Here is a 19,809-nt window from a genome sequence, read left to right on the forward strand (position 1 = left end):
CATTTATGTCTCCACTGAAAAATAGTTGTGTAGACTACAAGATATCACCCCCCTACGCAAAAATTTCATTTGAGTAGGGAACTGCAAGCGATATTTTCAGTAACGGTATCGGTAACGAAAATTTCGCTTAGGATATATCAATGAATTAATTATACTGCCCTTTTAGTTGGGTATGCACCTCTAGCGAAGTATTCGGTGGCAGCCAAGATATTTATGTATGTCGCCAATGAAAAATAGTTGTGTAGATAACAAGAGGGCGACAAACAGCGATTTGTAACTTTGCTTGATTTGTACTGAAATTAAACGTTTTTATTTGCAAATAACTTTATTTCATGTTTCATGGACCGATCAAAAAATAAATGTTCATTCGTAGTTGCAAGAAAAAATTCTCCAGTGCCTGGTGTTTCACCCTGTTACGCAAAGAAAATTTTATTTGAGCTGCGTACCTGCAATGCATTTCTTATGGTAACGAAAATTCCGACAGAGGTGCATACTGCCCTTTACATTGTAATTTCTTTTGAATTGATGCTGTTTATGGCACTGGATTTCGTTTTTACTTGGCGAAACAAAAATTTGGTGTCAGAGTGATTACTAGATGGCAATATTCAGAGGTGACAGAGGTCACCTCTGAATATTCAAAGCATTTCTTATGGTAACGAAAATTTTGACAGAGGTGCATACTGCCCTTTACATTGTAATTTCTTTTGAATTGATACTGTTTATGGCACTGGATTTCGTTTTTGCTTGGCGAAACAAAGATTTGGTGTCAGAGTGTTTACTAGATGGCAATATTCAGAGGTGACAGAGGTCACCTCTGAATATTTATATATGTCGACAATAAATCGTTTGCACTCACGATTCTATTATTTCTCGTTAACATAAATCGTTATCTATTTTCTCCTCTGGCAACTCTAAAAAAATAAAAAATTCTTCTCATGTTCAGAAATTCTTCTTGTATTAATTTAAAAACATCACAAATCTAATTAAAATGTACACAATTACTTAGGGAAAGTGCTATCAAATAAAACTTTTGGGGATTTTTTCTTATTAAGAAATACACGCTACCACGCTCATAAATTGATTGTACCGAAAATTTTTAAGAAAAAAAAAAAAAAAAAAAAACAGAGAAAATACTCTAAAACCATCGTAAATATTTATCTTCATTTATTTCGTTAAAGTAAACACATAATAATAGTCCGTAATTAAGTTAACGAAGTTCTATACGTTATCGAAAACTTCTGATTTCAACGATGTCAATTATCGTTAAAAGTGGCTCCTGAATACAAAATTCGTTATCTTTTCTGTTATAGCTTTTTAGATTCGTTAAAACTCATTTCCACTACAAGTCTCAATGTTTGAAAGACAAAAATACAAAAAATTGTTTGTGTAGACATATCTACAATACATTTTTTTTTCTAATGAAATTTTTTTTTTAGGTCAGGGCGGGCCGTGCTAAATTTTTTCTTAAGAAAAATTTTAATGAATTTTTTTCTGAAGACAAAATTTTAATGAAAATTGTCTAAAGACCGAATAATTATGACATTTGTTCTGTACAACTAAATTTTCTCTAAACACAAAATTTGAATGAAATTATTTGTAAAATCATTTCGACAAAATTTTGAATGAAATTTTTTCTAGACACAAAATTTCAATAATAAATTATCTTAAGACAAAATTTGTTCTATTCGACATTTTCTTTTTAATGAAAACAATTCGATGAAATTTTCTTTAATGACAAAATTTCAATGAAATTTTCTGTTAAAGACTGGTACTATGTCCGCTTTCCACCCTTGAAAACCCATGTTTTCGCCATTCCTGTTTTGAAACACTACACAAACTTCAATGATAAGATAACAATTTTATTTAAATTTAACCATTACTATTAACTACACTCATAGAAAAAAGTTTGCTGAAAATGGGAAAAACTGCTACTGCTGCAGTAGTTCTGCAGAGCACCAGGCTTACTGCTGAAAAGTTTGTTGTATGCTGAATTATGAAGGGGATGTTAGAAGAAAAAAACAAGTGTGAATGTTTGTCTCCGTGGATGTATATAATCACCACTGACTGTACACTTTCTATAATCTTTTTAAACCCTCCACCATAAGATGGGGGTATACTAATTTCGTCATTCTATTTGTAACTACTCGAAATATTCGTCTGAGACCCCATAAAGTATATATATTCCTGATCGTCGCGACATTTTATGTCGATCTAGCTATGTCCGTCCGTCCGCCCGTCCGTCTGTCTGTCGAAAGCACGCTAACTTCCGAAGGAATAAAGCTAGCCGCTTGAAATTTTGCACAAATACTTCTTATTAGTGTAGGTCGGTTGGTATTGTAAATGGGCCATATTGGTCCATGTTTTGATATAGCTGCCATATAAACCGATCTTGGATCTTGACTTCTTGAGCCTCTAGAGTGCGCAATTCTTATCCGATTGGAATGAAATTTCGCACGACGTGTTTTGTCATGATATCCAACAACTGTGCCAAGTATGGTTCAAATCGGTTCATAACCTGATATAGCTGTCACATAAACCGATCTGGGATCTTGACTTCTTGAGCCTGTAGAGGTCGCAATTATTATCCGATTTGCCTGAAACTTTGTACGACGGATTCAGCTTCCATATAAATTCACACAATTCTCAAAATTCGAATAGGCACAATTCTTATTCGAATAGGCTGACATTTTACATAGGTCTCCAACATATAATTTAATTGTGGTCCATACCGGACCATATCTTGATATCGCTCTAATAGCAGATCCTGTTTTGCCTAAGAAGAGATGCCGGGAAAAGAACTCGACAAATGTGATCCATTGTGGAGGGTATATAAGATTCGGCCCAGCCGAACGTAGCACGCTTTTACTTGTTTTTTTTTTTAAATTAAGAGACAAAAGAAATATGAGCGATCTTAGCCACATCTCGAAATGTATTGGTATACATGGATGGATCAGGTAGCGTCTTTTCAGTAATATTCCACAAATTAAAATCATCTCTTGCAACAAAATTTCTAAAAAAAAATGCCTAAAGTAATAAAACACATAACAGACAGACAAACATAAAAATAGCATAGCATTTTTTCAGCATTTGCTAAGCTGACCGAAATGTTTGCTGATACAGCAAATCTATGTTTGCTGAAACACCAGTAATGTCTGCTTTCCAATTTTCAGCAGACAAAAACTGTGGTTTAGCAAACATTTTTGCTGTTTTGAATAACAAATTTGGTTGAGTGTACTAAAGAAATCAGCAAGTTTTCTATTATCTAAAAAATATCGCGAGCAGTGAACGTAATACGTTCCTTAAAAATAAATTTCATTGAAAATTTCTGTAAAGAAAAAGAAAGAAAACATTTTTTAAAGACAACATTTCAAAAAGAAATTACTATGGCAAAATTTAAAAATGTAAGACGAACTTTCATTATAATTTGTAACGAAAACAAAATTTATTTTTTTTAACATACACTTTCAATAAATTTTTTTCTTAAGAGAGACAGAATCTTTATAAAACAAATAACTTTAACAAAATTTTTTCCAAAGACATTATTTGAATTAATTTTTTTTCTAAACGTCAATGAAATGTTTTCTAAAGACAACATTTTTATTATTATTATTTCTAATAGACACAATTAAAAAAATATTTAGACAAGACATCAATAAAGATTTTATGTTTAGAAAACTTATGATAAAATGTTAATCATATTTTTCTAATACAAAATGTTTATTAAAATTTTAAAAATTTGGTTTAAATCACTAATTTGATACAATTTTTTAAAAACATAATTTTAATAAAACCTTTTCTACAAGCAAAATTTCAATAACATATTTTTTAAAAACAAAATTGTAATGAAATTTTCTATAAAGATCAAAATGTTAAATGTTATGTTAAAATTTTTGTTTTTCTTTCAAGATAATCTGGATATTGTTAATAATATTTTATACTCTTTTCATTCATAGACATAAACATAGACATAAATAAAAACCCATAATTAATTTGGTAAAATTTTCGCAAGAAATGCTTTATTAATATAATGATTTCCTTAAGGGGTACGTAGGAAAAACTGTGGTGAAAATTTGAATAGTCAAATTCCCAAAATGTTGACAAAACAAATTGAAAATACGTCTCAAACCGGTGAGATTTCTATTTTACGCAATTAGTCAGCATCCATCAAAAAAAGATATTTGTTGTGGCTGGCAAAAAATAAAGCCAGCGATGGCAATTGGAAGTTTGTGTGGGTGATGCGCAAAATTGAGAAATCTCCAGTATTAAGATCAATAGCGAAAGTGACTTACACATGATATGTTAAATAACAAAAACCAAACAATTCTAAAGAAAATTCTTGCAAATTAGAAAACCAAAACCATATTTGAAAAAATCAATCACAAGGGAAGGAAATAGATGTCTCAAGGATATTGCGTTTATATATTAAAATGCAAAACAAGCAAGAGAGCACTTAATGCTTAATGTCATAGTCTCATATTTGAATTTTAATTAAAAATGAATAATTGTACTGATTTAATTTGTAAGTACAGTGAAGTAAATGATAATATTTTGAAGTATCCCCTTTCATTTATTTATACGAGAACATTAGCGTATTAGATCGCAAAGAAAAAATTTCTCAAACTTTTTGGCCAATGTAAGTAATTGAATTAATTATTCTGGGGGAAACAAATATTACATGACAACGGCTTTTACAATATTAATATTAAATAACTTAAACAGTACCTTCCTCAACAGAGATGGTATGGTGACAGCATACCAATTTACGCGAAAGAAAACATAAGCTATAATACAATGAAGTAAACTACCCAATACTACGAATCAATGATGCCTGAGTATAGTTTGGCATGCATGGTGACCAATATAACAAGAGAAGAGGTACACAAAATAAAGGTACGTGCATCGACCACTTATTAATTCGAAAAAATAAATCTGTAACACCTGCTAATGCATCCGTTGTATTCACGACTACCTCGGATCATCTCTCACGCATTCACTGTATGCGTGGGAGATGAGAGCAACTGGGATTGGAAGAGAAAACATTGGCAATGAACCATCTAACTTTTTCTTAATAAACTCTAAAATAGTGGGCAATAGTCAATCAAAACGAAGGCTGTAATGAAAAATTTGAAAATATATATCTTAAAGTTAGAGAAATTATCTTAAACTCTGCGCCGATTTCTAGAAAAATCAAAAAAAAAAAAGAAACAATTGTCCATGGCTATGTGACGAAAGTGTGATATATTGCGATATGAAAGATAAACTTTATCAACAGTTTAGAATAAATAGGAACAATTTAGAAGGAGAATATAAATCATTCAACAACAAGCTTAACGAAATTATAAACTATGCCACAAATGAATACAAAAGGAATGATTTTATAAACAAAAGAAAAAACATGTGTTGTACCTGATTACTAATAAACGAGATAATTGGAAAAAGAACTAACAATGTAGGCGAAGTTAAAAAGAAAAATTTTAAAAACTTTGATGTAAAAATTGTTACCGAGGAATTCGAATTCAAAGCAAGTGTTCAAAATATTCTTCACGACTGCGAACTAGTGCAAACAAATGCATAGCGTGCTAAGTTCGGCAGCGCAAAATCTTATATACCCTCCACTATGGATCGCAATTGTCGAGTTCTATGCGCGGTATCTCTTTTTAGGCAAACAACGAATATTGAATAAGGACCATAAATGAATGCTGAACATTGTTCATTCGGATTAGAATTGCACCTTGTAGGGGCTCAAGAAGCAAAAATGGGAGATCGATTTATATGGGAGCTGTATCAAGCTATTGATCGATTCAGACCATATTAAACACGTATGTTGAAGGTCATGAGAGAGGCCGTTGTACAAAATTTCTTCCAAATCGGATGAGAATTGCGCCCTCTAGAGGCTCAAGATGTCAAGATCTCAGATCGGTTAATATGGCAGCTATATCAGGTTAAGTACCGATTTACGCCATACTCAGCACAGTAATTGGAAGTCATAACAAAACAGCTCATGCAAAATTTCAGCCAAATCGGATGACAATTTCGCTCTTTATGGGCTGAAGAAGTCAAGATCTAAGATTGTTTATATGACAGCTACACCAGATTATGAACCGATTTAAATCATACTTAACACAGTTGTTGGAAGTGACACCAAAACACCTCGTGCAAATTGTGCCCTCTAGAGGCTCCAGAAGTCAAGACCCAAGATCGGTTTATATGGCAGCTATATCAAAACATGGACCTATTTGAACCATACTTAGCGCAGTTGTTGAAAGTGATACCAAAACACCACGTGCAAAATTCTCAAATCGGATGAGAATTGCGCCCTCTAGCCTCAAGAAGTCAAGAGCCAAGATCGGTTTATATGGCAGCTATTTCAAAACATAGACCATTTACAATCCCAACCGACCTACACTAATAAAAAGTATTTGTGCAAAATTTCAAGCAGCTAGCTTTACTCCTTCGAAAGTTAGCGTGCTTTCAACAGACGGACGGACATGGCCAGATCCACTTAAACTGGCATGACGATCAAGAATATATATACTTTATGGGGTCTCAAAAGCATATTTCGAGGTGTTACAAACAGAATCACGAAATTAGTATACCCCCATCCTATAGTGGAGGGTATAATAACATTAATGCCAATAAAGGAGGAGGTATAGACGGGATTTGACCCATCGATATTAAAACAAATGCTGGAACGCTTGTTCAAACAATAACAAATATTGTAATCAAGCCGAAATAAAAATGTATTTCCCAATTTGTTTAAAACAGCACTGGTCAGGTCAATATTTAAAGCTGGTAATATGGCTGACTACAATAATTATCGGCCAATATCTATTCTACCAGTTATTGAAAAAGTACTAGAAGATATTGTTGTACGAAGGATGAACGATTTGCTGAGAAACTACAAGTTTATAACAAGAAGCAATATGGATTTCAAAAAAGAAGAAACATTAACCAACTACTCGGTATTATTCATCATATAAAGGGTGATTTTTTTGAGGTTAGGATTTTCATGCATTAGTATTTGACAGATCACGTGGGATTTCAGACATGGTGTCAAAGAGAAAGATGCTCAGTATGCTTTGACATTTCATCATGAATAGACTTACTAACGAGCAACGCTTGCAAATCATTTTCAGTGAATGGGCCCTAGAAAAGTTGGCAGAAAATCCGCTTTTTTATCGACAAATTTTGTTCAGCGATGAGGCTCATTTCTGGTTGAATGGCTACGTAAATAAGCAAAATTGCCGCATTTGGAGTGAAGAGCAACCAGAAGCCGTTCAAGAACTGCCCATGCATCCCGAAAAATGCACTGTTTGGTGTAGTTTGTACGCTGGTGGAATCATTGGACCGTATTTTTTCAAAGATGCTGTTGGACGCAACGTTACGGTGAATGAACACATTTCGAACCGAACACTGATTTTGGTAATAAAATTCAATGATTTGCAAGCGTTGCTCGTTAGTAAGTCTATTCATGATGAAATGTCAAAGCATACTTAGCATCTTTCTCTTTGACACCATGTCTGAAATCCCACGTGATCTGTCAAATACTAATGCATGAAAATCCTAACCTCAAAAAAATCACCCTTTATTAATAAATATTTGAATAGAAAATGCATTGTCTCGTATTATTCATTTGCTTTAGTAAAGCGTTCGACACTTAATTACATAAAAAACTTCTTGATATCCCGGAAAGAATTGGTATACGAGCAAATTGCGTTGAATGGATTAAAAATTACTTGCATTGTAGAAAACATAGGGTAAAAAGCGAAGAAAATTTTAGTCAGGATAAAAAAACTTAAAACTCGGTCCCATACTTTACCTCATATACGCAAACGAAATAATAAGTCAAACAAATTGCAGCATGTTTTTGCATATGCCGTCGATATGGCTATAACTGTTCCACACGAGGAAATAGCCATGACAATGGATTAATAATAAATGCGACTAAAACAAAGCTAATGCATACATAACAGCCTCACATTCAAAATCTTATATATAAAAATCAATTTGTGTTTGTAGATTTGTTTGTTTCTGTATTCCTTATAGACTCAGAAACGGCTGACCCGATTTTCTTGAAATTTTCACAGATGGTGCATAATGATCCCGTGGTGAAATAGGGTACTAAATTTTTTGATATCTGAAGGGGAGGCGAAACGCCAGATCACGGATACCCTAAAAAAAAATGTTATCCAAATTTCGGATGGGGTACCTAGGGGGACAATATTCGGGAAAAGTGTCTATGGGGCGACCCCACCCCCACAACACCACCCAAATAAGAAGTATTTGCTGACTATTGCAATATGAGGCTCAAATAAGAGTTTAGAGTAGAATTCGATATATTTTTAAAGCCAACTTGGTCGTGGCCGCTATTCCCTCAAAACAACCCCCAAGCCGGTCATGTTTGCCGAATATGAAAATATGGGGCTCAAATTATAGGTATTTGGGAGTAGACCTCGTTTCTGATATCAACATTAGGGACCAACTGTCTAGGGATCGTCCCTCCACCAAAGCAACCCTCAAATAGAACGTATTTGCTCACCAAGACAATTTGGGTATTAAAGAGAGTGGAATTTAATATTTATAGTTTTTAGGACCAATACCCCAAACCGGACATATTTGCTGACTTTTGCAGTAAGGGGTTTAAATTAGATTAAAAAACGAATTTGATACCCAATTTTAAGGCCAATCGCAATATGGGGTCAAATAAATTATATATAGTTATGTGATATAGCACGTTGCTGATATATTTTCCGGTCATATTTACCGATTTTCGACCATGCCAATATGTGGCTCAAATGAAAGGTATTTGACCGTCAAAAACAACTATAGTTAAAAAATTCGAAAAAGAAACAAATCTTTTGGAACGTATCAATCACTCCCATAATACTAGAAGACGAGCTGAAGGAAGATTCAAATCTCCAAGATTCAACAACAAGTATGGCAAAAGCTCAATTGAAGTCCAACTGCCCAATATATTGAACGCCATGTCAATTGATATATTTTACTTAGCAAATAATATTAAAAGAAGGAAAGACTCAAACAGTTCTTGTTAAACTCGCAATGAAGCGAACAATTCAAAAACGTTTAATATTGTATAGTTTAGACTAAATATTATAAATTGTAATTGTTAATTTAGTATCAAGTATTTTTCTACTTTTTTAAAAACCCTGCATACAAGCCTTGGCTTCGCGGTTGGAACAAAAGTATTTTATGGAAATAAATATCATTTAAAACCGATAGTCGGAATCAGGACAACATCCTATTGAAATTATTTAATTAATTTGAGGCAAATTAACACTAGCGGAATATATACATTTTTACAATATTTAACAACATAAAATCGTCATCAACATATTAGCCAGCTCGCCGAAATGTTTGACAAAATAATTAAATAGTCAAATTCACTATAAAACTATTGATGTTTCGATTGTGCAAAAACGTGTAGCGCTTTTTCGACATGTCGCAATGAAATCGAAATCTTGTGTTCGTTTGTCCAAAAAAATGTAAATCCACCACCGGGTGTAGTTTTCGTTTGTAATGGTGTTGCCCACAGAGAGTGGAAAAATGTTTAATTTCTACACCGTGAAGAATGTCGCAATGTCGTCTGTTAGCATTTCATAGACACCTATACCAAAATAACGGCGTTCACTGATTATTATAGAGACAAAATTTGTTGAATGTTTGGAAAAAAGGCAAAATATTAAAACATATATATTATAGAGAAGGTGCAGTATACGCGATGGCGGATGTATTTGAGAAGTACAAGGCAGATATTACCGCCTTACAGGAAGTGCGATGGACTGGGAATGGCGTCACTACAACACCAAACGGTGACCAACTATACTGTAGCAGCCATAACACGAGGCATAATTTTGGCTACGGATTTGTGTCTCATTTATTAACATGGCTGTCACCCGATCAAAACACGAGAAACCAAATTAATCATGTTGTGATAGATGGAAGGCATTCATCCAGCGTGTTAGATGTACGATCGATCCGTGGAATATAGATTCGCATCATTACCTCGATGCATCAAAGGTTCGCACCCGTTTCAACATGGCGAGGAAAGTACGATCTGACACTGCATGGAAGCTGGAAATTGAAAAGCTGCAAACACAACAAATGGCAGCGGCATACTCCACTCGACTGACCCAACTGCTTGAAGAAAGCACTCCTTGTTCCGACGGTATAATGGCGCAGTGGCAAACTATTGCCCACTCCATGGAAAATGCCGCGAAATCCGTACTTGGGTACCGGAAGCCTCCTCGAAGAAACCCATGGTACGACCAATAGTGTCAAGATGCTACTGAAGCCAAGACGTTTGAACCACGAGCTGTATGCGGCATATAGGGCAACCCTGCAATTAGTAGCAAGCCAGATGAAGGAGAGGTATCGGGAGAAAAGGAGAGAGAAACGTCTATTCCGCAGAAAGAAAAAGGAAATGGAAAGACGTACCGGAAGCCTCCTCGAAGAAACCCATGGTACGACCAATAGTGTCGAGATGCTAGTGAAGCCAAGACCTTTGAACCACGAGCTGTATGCGGCATATAGAGCAACCCTGCAATTAGTAGCAACGCGCCAGATGAAGGAGAGGTATCGGGAGAAAAGGAGAGAGAAACGTCTATTCCGCAGAAAGAAAAAGGAAATGGAAAGACGTGAGTATGAGCGAATTGAGATGTACAGGAGTCAGAATGAAGTCCGGAAATTCTATCAATGAATTAAACATCAAACCGATGGCTTTGGTGCAGACACATCCTCCTGCAGGGACAAATAAGGAAATCTGGTAACTGACACAGATAACATGCTGAGGATATGGAAAGAACATTTTACCCAACTGCTAGTGTCCGACTTTGGCGGCGAAGAGGATACCGCAGAACCAATACCTGATGATGGTATAGAATGTTTACCTCCCAGTCAGAATAAGTCCAAGTAGCAGTGACCCGACTAAAGAACAACAAGGCAGCAGGAGCCGACGGGTTACCAGCTGAACTATTTAAGACCGGAGGCGACACCCTGATAACGCGTATGCATCAGCTGATCTGCGCAATCTGGCTAAAAGAACGCTTACCCGATGATTGGAACCTCAACATACTATGTCTCGTACACAAGAAAGGAGACAAGACGGAATGTGCCAACTACAGAGGAATAAGTCTTCTCCCCATCGCATACAAGATACTCTCGTATTAAAACCTGAAGTCAATGAGATAATTGAGCTCTATCAATGCGTCTCTAGACCTGGTAAATCCACCCTAGACCAGATATGCACGCTGCGCCAAATCCTGGAAAAGACCCGAGAAGGACAAATCAACACCTAACATCTCTTTGTTGGCTACAAAGCCGCCTTCGATATTCCTTTACGTTCAAGGGTATTTCAAGCCATGTCTGAGTTTGGTATCCCTGCAAAATTAATAAGACTCTGCAGGATGACACTTGCTGATACGCGTTCCTCAGTAAGAATAGGAAAGAATCTCTCCGAACCATTTAATATCAAACGAGGTTTCAGACAAGAAGACATCCTATCGTGTGATCTCTTTAATATCCTGCTGGAGAAGATTATACGAGATGTAGATGTGAATAGATATGGTACACTAATCACAAGAGATCACATGCTACTCGATATCAAAGGTCGGTCACCGGAAATAGTAACTGCAACCTGTGAAAGAATCGAAAGACAGTCAGTGAATACGGGTCTGGCAGTAAATGGAGGTAAGACGAAATGTATGGTTTCAACTTCCAAAAAGCCTTGCACAACCGAACAGATAAAGAAAATTGAGAAAGTTGGAAACCACAACTTTGAGACAGTCAGTAACTTTATCTACCTCGGCACCGCCGTAACCGAAGCGAATGACACCAGTTTTGAGATTAAGCGAAGAATAATACTGGCAAATGCTACTTTGGTCAAGTAAGCAGTTTAGAAACAAGGCCACCTCTCGACAGACGAAGATTACTCTATACAAGACACTGATACTACCCGTAGGGTACTTGTGAAAGCAGATGAGGCAGTGCTTGGAGTATTTGAGAGAAAGATTTTTCGTAAAATATGTGGACCGTTAGCGTTAATAGAGAATATAGGCAACTTTTGAACCACGAGCTGTATGACGACGATAGCATAGTTACACGCATCAAAACACAACGGCTGCGTTGGCTAGGTCATTTTGTCAGAATGGATGAAGAAGCTCCAGCAAAGAAGTCTGTTGAAGGCAAATACGGTGGTACACGCAAACCGGGAAGACCAAAAGCCCGATAGAGAGATCAAGTTGTGGGAGACACCTCCAAACTTGGTGTCAGAGATTTTAGAAAGAGCGCAGAAGATCGAGGCGCTTGGAACGGTATTCTACGTTCGGCTAATGGAACAAATATTCTATCGTAGCCAACTAAAGTAAGTAATATAAAAATTAACGCTTTTTTTTGCTATTGGCATATTAGATGCATTGCTAGAAATTTCTTTATCCGAAGACGAGGTTGCGAATTTTACGTTATTATTTGGTCGAAATGACAACATATGGGCATATGAACATGGAATAAGTGTAACACTTTGAAATTTCCACAACATTGTCCCGTATAAGAGTAACATTCGTGTGACATTTTTCCAAATCATCATAAGATATCCGCACAAAAATATCTAATCGAAAACCAATACAAAGTTTAGCTTTTGTTTTATGACCAAATGTCACCGCTGATGAGTGTCTCCCTGGATCCATTAGTGACTAAAATTGTTCATAAAAAATTGCAATATTTTTATCCTTTTCGCAGTTACAGAAGGATTTTAAGAATTTTTGGATTCCGAGCCACAGTGAGGTGGAAATGATTTTATCGTAAACAAATCTTTCAATTTATTTGTTTACCACAAAAATTTTGGTTAGTCTACTACAATTTCGTAGACTAACCAACCGCTGTGGGCCCACAGAGACAAATGGGCACTTTGAATTAATTAAATTTGACAAATAATATTTGTTTCCCCTCCCAATGCTGCCGACATTTGGGGGGTACTATGCTTTGTTTACATGGCATAGCAGCTATATAAAAACTTCTTTCCAAAGAGGTGTCGCCCAGCGGCGTGCCGTTCGGACTCGGCTATAAAAAGAAAGTCTCTTATCATTGAGCTTAAAATTGAATCGGACAGCAGCAGCATTGAATATTCTTAAATATGAACTCAGTGAAAAAGCTTTAAAATATGTGCAGTTTATTTTTGTTTTTTACAGGATTTTATTAACCTACACAATATTTACCGATGGGGGTATATTCATTTTGTCATCCCGTTTGCAACACATCGAAATATTTTCCGACGCTATGAAGTATATATATCGTAAAAATCGTCGTAAAAATCTAAGAGGATCCAGGCAAATCCGGCCGTCTGTCTGTCTGTCTGTTGAAATCACGTACAGTCCGTTAAAATAGAGATATTGAGCTGAAACTTTGCACAGATTCTTCTTTTGTCCATAGTTAGGTTAAGTTAGAAAACTGGCTATATCGGAATATATCTTGATATAGCCCCATATAGACCGATCTGCCGATTTAAGGTCTTTGGTTCAAAAAAGCCACATTTATTATTCGATTTTACTGAAATTTGAGACAGTGAGTTGTGTTAGGCCACTTGACATCCTTCTTCAGTTTGGTTTAGATTAGTCCAGATTTGGATATAGCTGATATATGACAGGTCTCTCGATTTGAGTTCTTAGACCCATAAAAGGCGTATTTATTATTTATTGTGCGATTTCGCTTGAATTTGGGGCAGTGAGTTGACATCTTTTTATACCCTTCACCACTACTGTGGTACAAGGTATTATAACTTGTGCATTTGTTTGTAACACCCAGAAGAAAGAGAGATAGACCAATTGATAAGTATACCAATCGACTCAGAATCACTTTCTGATTCGAATTAGCTTTGTCCGTATGTCTGTCTGTCCATGTTAGTTTATGTACAAGGCAAGGGTCACAATTTTCATCCGATCGCCTTAAAATTTGGTAGAGGCATGTTTTTCGGCCTGGAGCCGAAGCCTACTGAAATAAGAAAAAATCAGTTCAGATTTGGATATAGCCCGATACATATGTTCATCCTATTTGCAGTAATAATGCAATAAAATGGTCATTCGAAATTTGGTAGGCTGGATTTTCTCTTGACTTTCGACAACTCGTTTGATCGAAATCGGTTCAGATTTAGATATAGCTCCTATATAAATGTTCGTCCGACTCTTAACTCTTAATATTGCTAGTGAATTTAATAGAAATCGGTCCAGATTTAGATATAGCTACCATATATATGTTCGTCAGATTTTGGACAATTTGCAATAATATTGTCATTTGTCAACCGAAGTTATTACAGTTTGAACATATATGCTCGAAATTTGACACGGATTGGTTAATAACTCATCTGAAAACATCCGCCGAGGTCCATAAAAATTGGTTCAGAATTGGATATAGCCCCCACATTGTACTTATCAGCACCGGCCAACTTTTGCCTTTCCGTGCAGGTTTCATTAGCCAGATCGGTCCAGATTTGGATACAGCTACCGTATAGTCCGATATCTCGATTTATGATTTTGGGCTCATAAAATATGCATTTTTTGTCCGATTTCGCTGAAATTGAGGATAGTGAGTTGTGTTAGGCCTCTCGATATATTTCTGGGAGAAAGCCCAGATCGGTCCGGATTTGGATATAGCTGCTGACCGATCTCTCGATTTAATGTCTTGGCATCACAAAAGGCTTATTTATTACACGATTTCGCCAAAATTTCACATAGTGACTTATGTTCTATGTGGTTCAGATCGGTCTATATTTGGATTTAGTTGCCAAAAAGACCAATATGGAACCAAAATTGAACAGTGAGTTGTATTTGTTAGACCGCCCTATGCCCATGCTGAATTTGGTCGGATCATATTAAGATATTGCTGCTATTAGGTGCATCGATAATGCATTTTCCACCGGATAATAGCGAAAGGTGGTTTACAAATATACCAGAGGTGGTATACGCCTTTGTACTTGTTTTTGAGTATATAAATACCCTTACCGACTAATAACAACATATTTACAAATGTATTTACTTCAGAATATAGATTAGGTTAGGTTGAAAGAGGGTGCAGATATAAATCCGCCCCATGCCACTAGGGACATACACCTAAGCCAGCAATCGGCTTGTTGTGCGCTCTAAAAACTATTAAGTAACCTCTAAAAAGAAAATTATAAGTTGGGAATTCCGTGCTACTTACCAAACCCTTAATTGTTTTCAATATCACTCCCCTAAATTGGTTCATGTCTGGTATTGTGTCTCCACCTAATGCCGGTATATGTGTATATGACAAAGGAAATGCTCCAACGTCTCATCATCTTCCCCGCATGCTCTTCACATGCTATTACTTGCCGAACCGATTTTACATAATTGAACTCGTAGTCCAATGTGTCCCTTTATGATACCAATAGCTATACTGACCTCTATTCTTACTTCCATTCAGTTAGCCTCGTCTTCTCACGATCTGGATGCCCCCATAGGGGTTTCGCCATCCTACCGACAGTTTCGCTGTACCACAATGTTGCATGCGCATTCGTCGTCTACTGCCTTAAATCTGACTGCGTCGACCCGAAAAACTTCAGCATATAAATATAATATAATTTTCCTTTTTAAGTTTCTCGGATTATAACTTTCAGTTGATTCAATTGGTAACATTATTTCCAGAAAGGGTCGTTCTTAGCGTAATTTATTATTTATTTACAACAACTGCAGCTGGAAAACAATTAAACATCCATTAAAACGTTAAAAATATCAACTTAAAAAAAATAGGTTCGCTCATAGGAATAGTCGGAAGACCTTGAAACTAAAGTAATGGATTTAGATCGAGTATATCTGTACATCACACATTTGTGTGACTTGGAAGAGTCCTATTCTTTGAATAAAAGGCATTGAACAAAATGGTCTAAGGCAGGACAATGTCCTGCAATGGAATTTCAAAAAGATTTTAAAGCCAAAAAAAAGCACAAACAGGTATACCAAATGAAAGGCATTTGGTGAACACAGAAAATTAAAATCTTGATTAAATAAAGAATTTTATATATTCAATTAAAAATTTAGCTGAAATCAGTCCTATAAATGAATTCAAATTGTTAATAAACGATTTTGAAATTCGCATTTATGACAAGCGGAATAAATTAATTAAAGCGGTTATCAGCTCAATAAACCAATTTATTGGAAAACTCTTTACTCGTTCAGAACAACTTTTGGTTGACCTAATTAAAATAAATAATTGATATTTTCCCCACAAATAAACTATTTTTGAAGTCAGTTTCTGTTTTCGAGACGATGGTCAATGGTCAGAGATCAAAACTATTTTTTTTTTTTCAATCGATTAATTACGGATACAAAATGAAATGTATTGCATTAAAATATATTGTATTAGTATTATCAAAACAAAAAACTAATTAGTATTACAACCGGAGGGGGTCTAAATGATACAACTACATATATGGATCTCATTGGTTAACAAAATATTTTAATTTGTACACTGTTGCGAGGGCTCGATGAAAAATCCAAGTCAATTTTTTCAACCGTGATTGCCTTTTGTTTTATTACTGTCTTTGTTAAACGAAGTATAAGGGTTAGACCAAAGTTTACAGGAAATTGAAATATCAGCAAAAGGACAAAATTGTGTCACTGTACACTGTAAGGGTAAAATGAGGAAAATATTTATATATTTATAAATATACTGGACTATTGATCCTCATGTAGGGGTGCTGTGAAGTTATTATGTTTCTGTCAATCAATACTAGGAAGCCTAGTTTCTATATGGACAATTAGATATTCCAACACAATATTACATACTTAAATACCACATTATATTTTTACAATGTTCTCCAACTTCCGGCACGTTTCGCTTGTATTCTTTTGTATTTAACATTTTCATATCGGGAATTTTTCTTTTTTCTCTCTTCAAATTCACACTTTAAATTTTTATTTCTCAAAAATTATGAAATTATTTCACATTTTCCATTCTTTAGACCAATTTTTTCCTTTAACCACAATGTTTTTTGAATTCAATGGTGTATGCCTACATATATATTTGGCTCATTTGCACTTCTGTCTGGATAACGTCTGTGTGAAAGAGAACACTATATCATCTTGCTTTCTGTAGAAACAGATACATACCGTTTATGTTATTAAACAACAATTTTAATTCAAGCAATTAACATTTGTTACATGTTCGTCTTTCAATGTATACAATTATCAAAGCAATTAATACCTTTTTTAAAAAGTTGTTTTTAGTCAACTCCATGTTTGATTGGTAAAATTTAAGCCAATATTTTTCCTGTATAGGTATCATTGCCTATTCACAAGGCAGTACCGAAAGCATTCGACAAGTTGTGTATGTTTGTTGCTATTGGCATTGTTGGATAAGTTGGATTTAAACAAGGGAAGTAAGGTTTTCCTTGTCTTCTATTCTTCTAATGCGATTGTGCAGCAAGTCAGCTTTAAGAGACCTGCTCAAATTCAGATGTGTGCTTTATAACCTACTCCAGCTGGGTTGATATTCAAAAGAATGTCTTTGTATTCTTTATCTCTTCCTCTATAAAACCCAAAAAAAAAACACGAAAATATCTCTGTTCTATCCGAATTATGTATCCGGCATTATCAAAAACCATTTTTCAAAAATGTCTGTTTTTCCAAATTATGTTGTTGTCGTCACCATGAAAATAAAAACAGTCCACCTTTTTTACACATTATAACTTATTATGAAGGGCATTTTCCTACCTTTCGAACGATAAAACATTCCACAAATAGAGGTCTATCTATTCTAAATTATACCTAAACTTCGCTAAATTCGTTGCAAAAATTTGTATTTGTGGAATGTACCCTATATGGGAGTTATTGGTCGATTCGTCCATGGGTTGGAATATACTTTTGTCATACCAAAGAAATGTCGCTTGCCAAATTTTAGACAAATTGGAACAAAACTGTGGGTGTCATAGTTAAAATACCTAAAATTGGAGGTTCGTTTTAGTGTGGGACCTACCCGTAAAGTTTGACCGATATGGACCATATTCGATATATTCACATTATATAGGCTTAAGATGATAAACCTGTGGGTCGACCAATATGGAAGCTAGAAAATGTGGACTGGCATTAGTATATTATAAGATTTTTTCCAAAATTCAGCAAAATCCGATAATAAATACGTTTTTTTGAGCTGAGGATTGCAAATAAGGAGTACAGTCAATAAAGTCGAACTCCATTAGCGCAGAGAAGTCATGCATATTGCTGAGATGGTGTCCTTTGAGGCCTGATGTATATCGTAACGCCATCACCGAACGATGTGACTTAAATTATATTTTTTGCGAATCTACCATTGATTGGAAGGTTGACATCCTCATATCTAAAATACACGATGCTGCTGAAAAGTCACCCGGTAAACGTTTTTTCGAGCGCAAGAATAAATGGATTGACACACAGTGCGAGTGAGCCAGAAAACGTATGCTTAAATGTCTTAACTGCTATAGCAGTTAACTACTTTAACAATCAGATTTGTAGAAAACAATATATTGTAAAATTAGGTCCTTTTATACGAATCTCTGCAATAAAAAGAAAGTGGCATTACACAACTCGAACATTGGGAGATTGGATGCTGTCAAGAACTCGGCTGATTGATGGAAACTTGCGAATAAATTAAAGGAAAGACCACCTAGCATAGAAAACGACCTTAATGCGGATTCGTTCCGCGAATACTTTATCGACTAATTGTCATGTAGCTCTCACGAAGATGAGATGGCTTGGGTGCTGCCGTACCACATAGACCCATTTGTAGATGGCTCGTACTCAGTAATGCAAAAAGTAATAAGGTGCCGGGCTTTGATAGAATCCCTTTTGAATTCTACAAATATCCAGTTTTGTGTCTACATCTGTTTAACTTTCTTTTTCTTCGGGAGTCTATCCCTTCGTCCTTTCGCAAAAGAAAACGTAAATGTGGTGTCGAATTACAGAGGTTTCTCTGCTTGACACACTGTACAAAATATTCACCGGTATAGTGTTGAACCGAATAAATTTGTGGCAAAATCGGATTCTGGACGAATACCAGGTACTCGACTACTGATAATATCTTGAACCTTACAAGCTAGTTTACTTGAATTGGAAGAGAAGTAGAAAGACGTTCGCATTCTTTGTTGACTTTTCTGCTGCCTTTGATATGGTACCCCGAAACTCCCTGTTTTATAAATTGGCCACATTGGCGTCTGATATATTATGATACCACAAGTCAAGTATGGGATGTTTCAACCCTATCTACACCTTTTAAGGTTACTCAGGGAGTCCGTCAAGGCTGTTTAATGAACCCAATACTGTTCGTTTTTTAATTTAAATGAATTACATGAGGTTCTACCCGCTGGTATTGGCATTGGGGAGGTCGAGATTCGGGTGCTTATGTATGCAGACGCTATTGTCCTGCTTTAGGACTCACCGACAAAACTTCAGTCGATGATTGATGCTCTATACGCATATCGCTTTTTAAGGGGGCTTAGTTTAAACCTAACCAAATTTAAGATTGTAAATAAGTACAAATATCTCGGTATGAATTTTACGAATAACCTTTCCTTTGCAACGCATCTTTCTAACAAACTGCAATCTGCAAAAATGGCTATTAATTCTACATGGCTACGCTACATCCACAACGGAAGAATGAGCAATTCGAATAAGATGAAGATATTTAATACCGCTGCCAAGTCTATATTGTTTTCCGGCGCTCAGGTGTGGAGGCATGTTAGCTATGAGCAAATAGGGAGACTATTCTGGTTCTTATTGGTCTATATGTTGCACATCCCTCAGGATGCAC

This window comes from Stomoxys calcitrans, chromosome 5, assembly GCF_963082655.1.
Source record: "Stomoxys calcitrans chromosome 5, idStoCalc2.1, whole genome shotgun sequence".
Lineage (NCBI taxonomy): Eukaryota > Metazoa > Arthropoda > Insecta > Diptera > Muscidae > Stomoxys > Stomoxys calcitrans.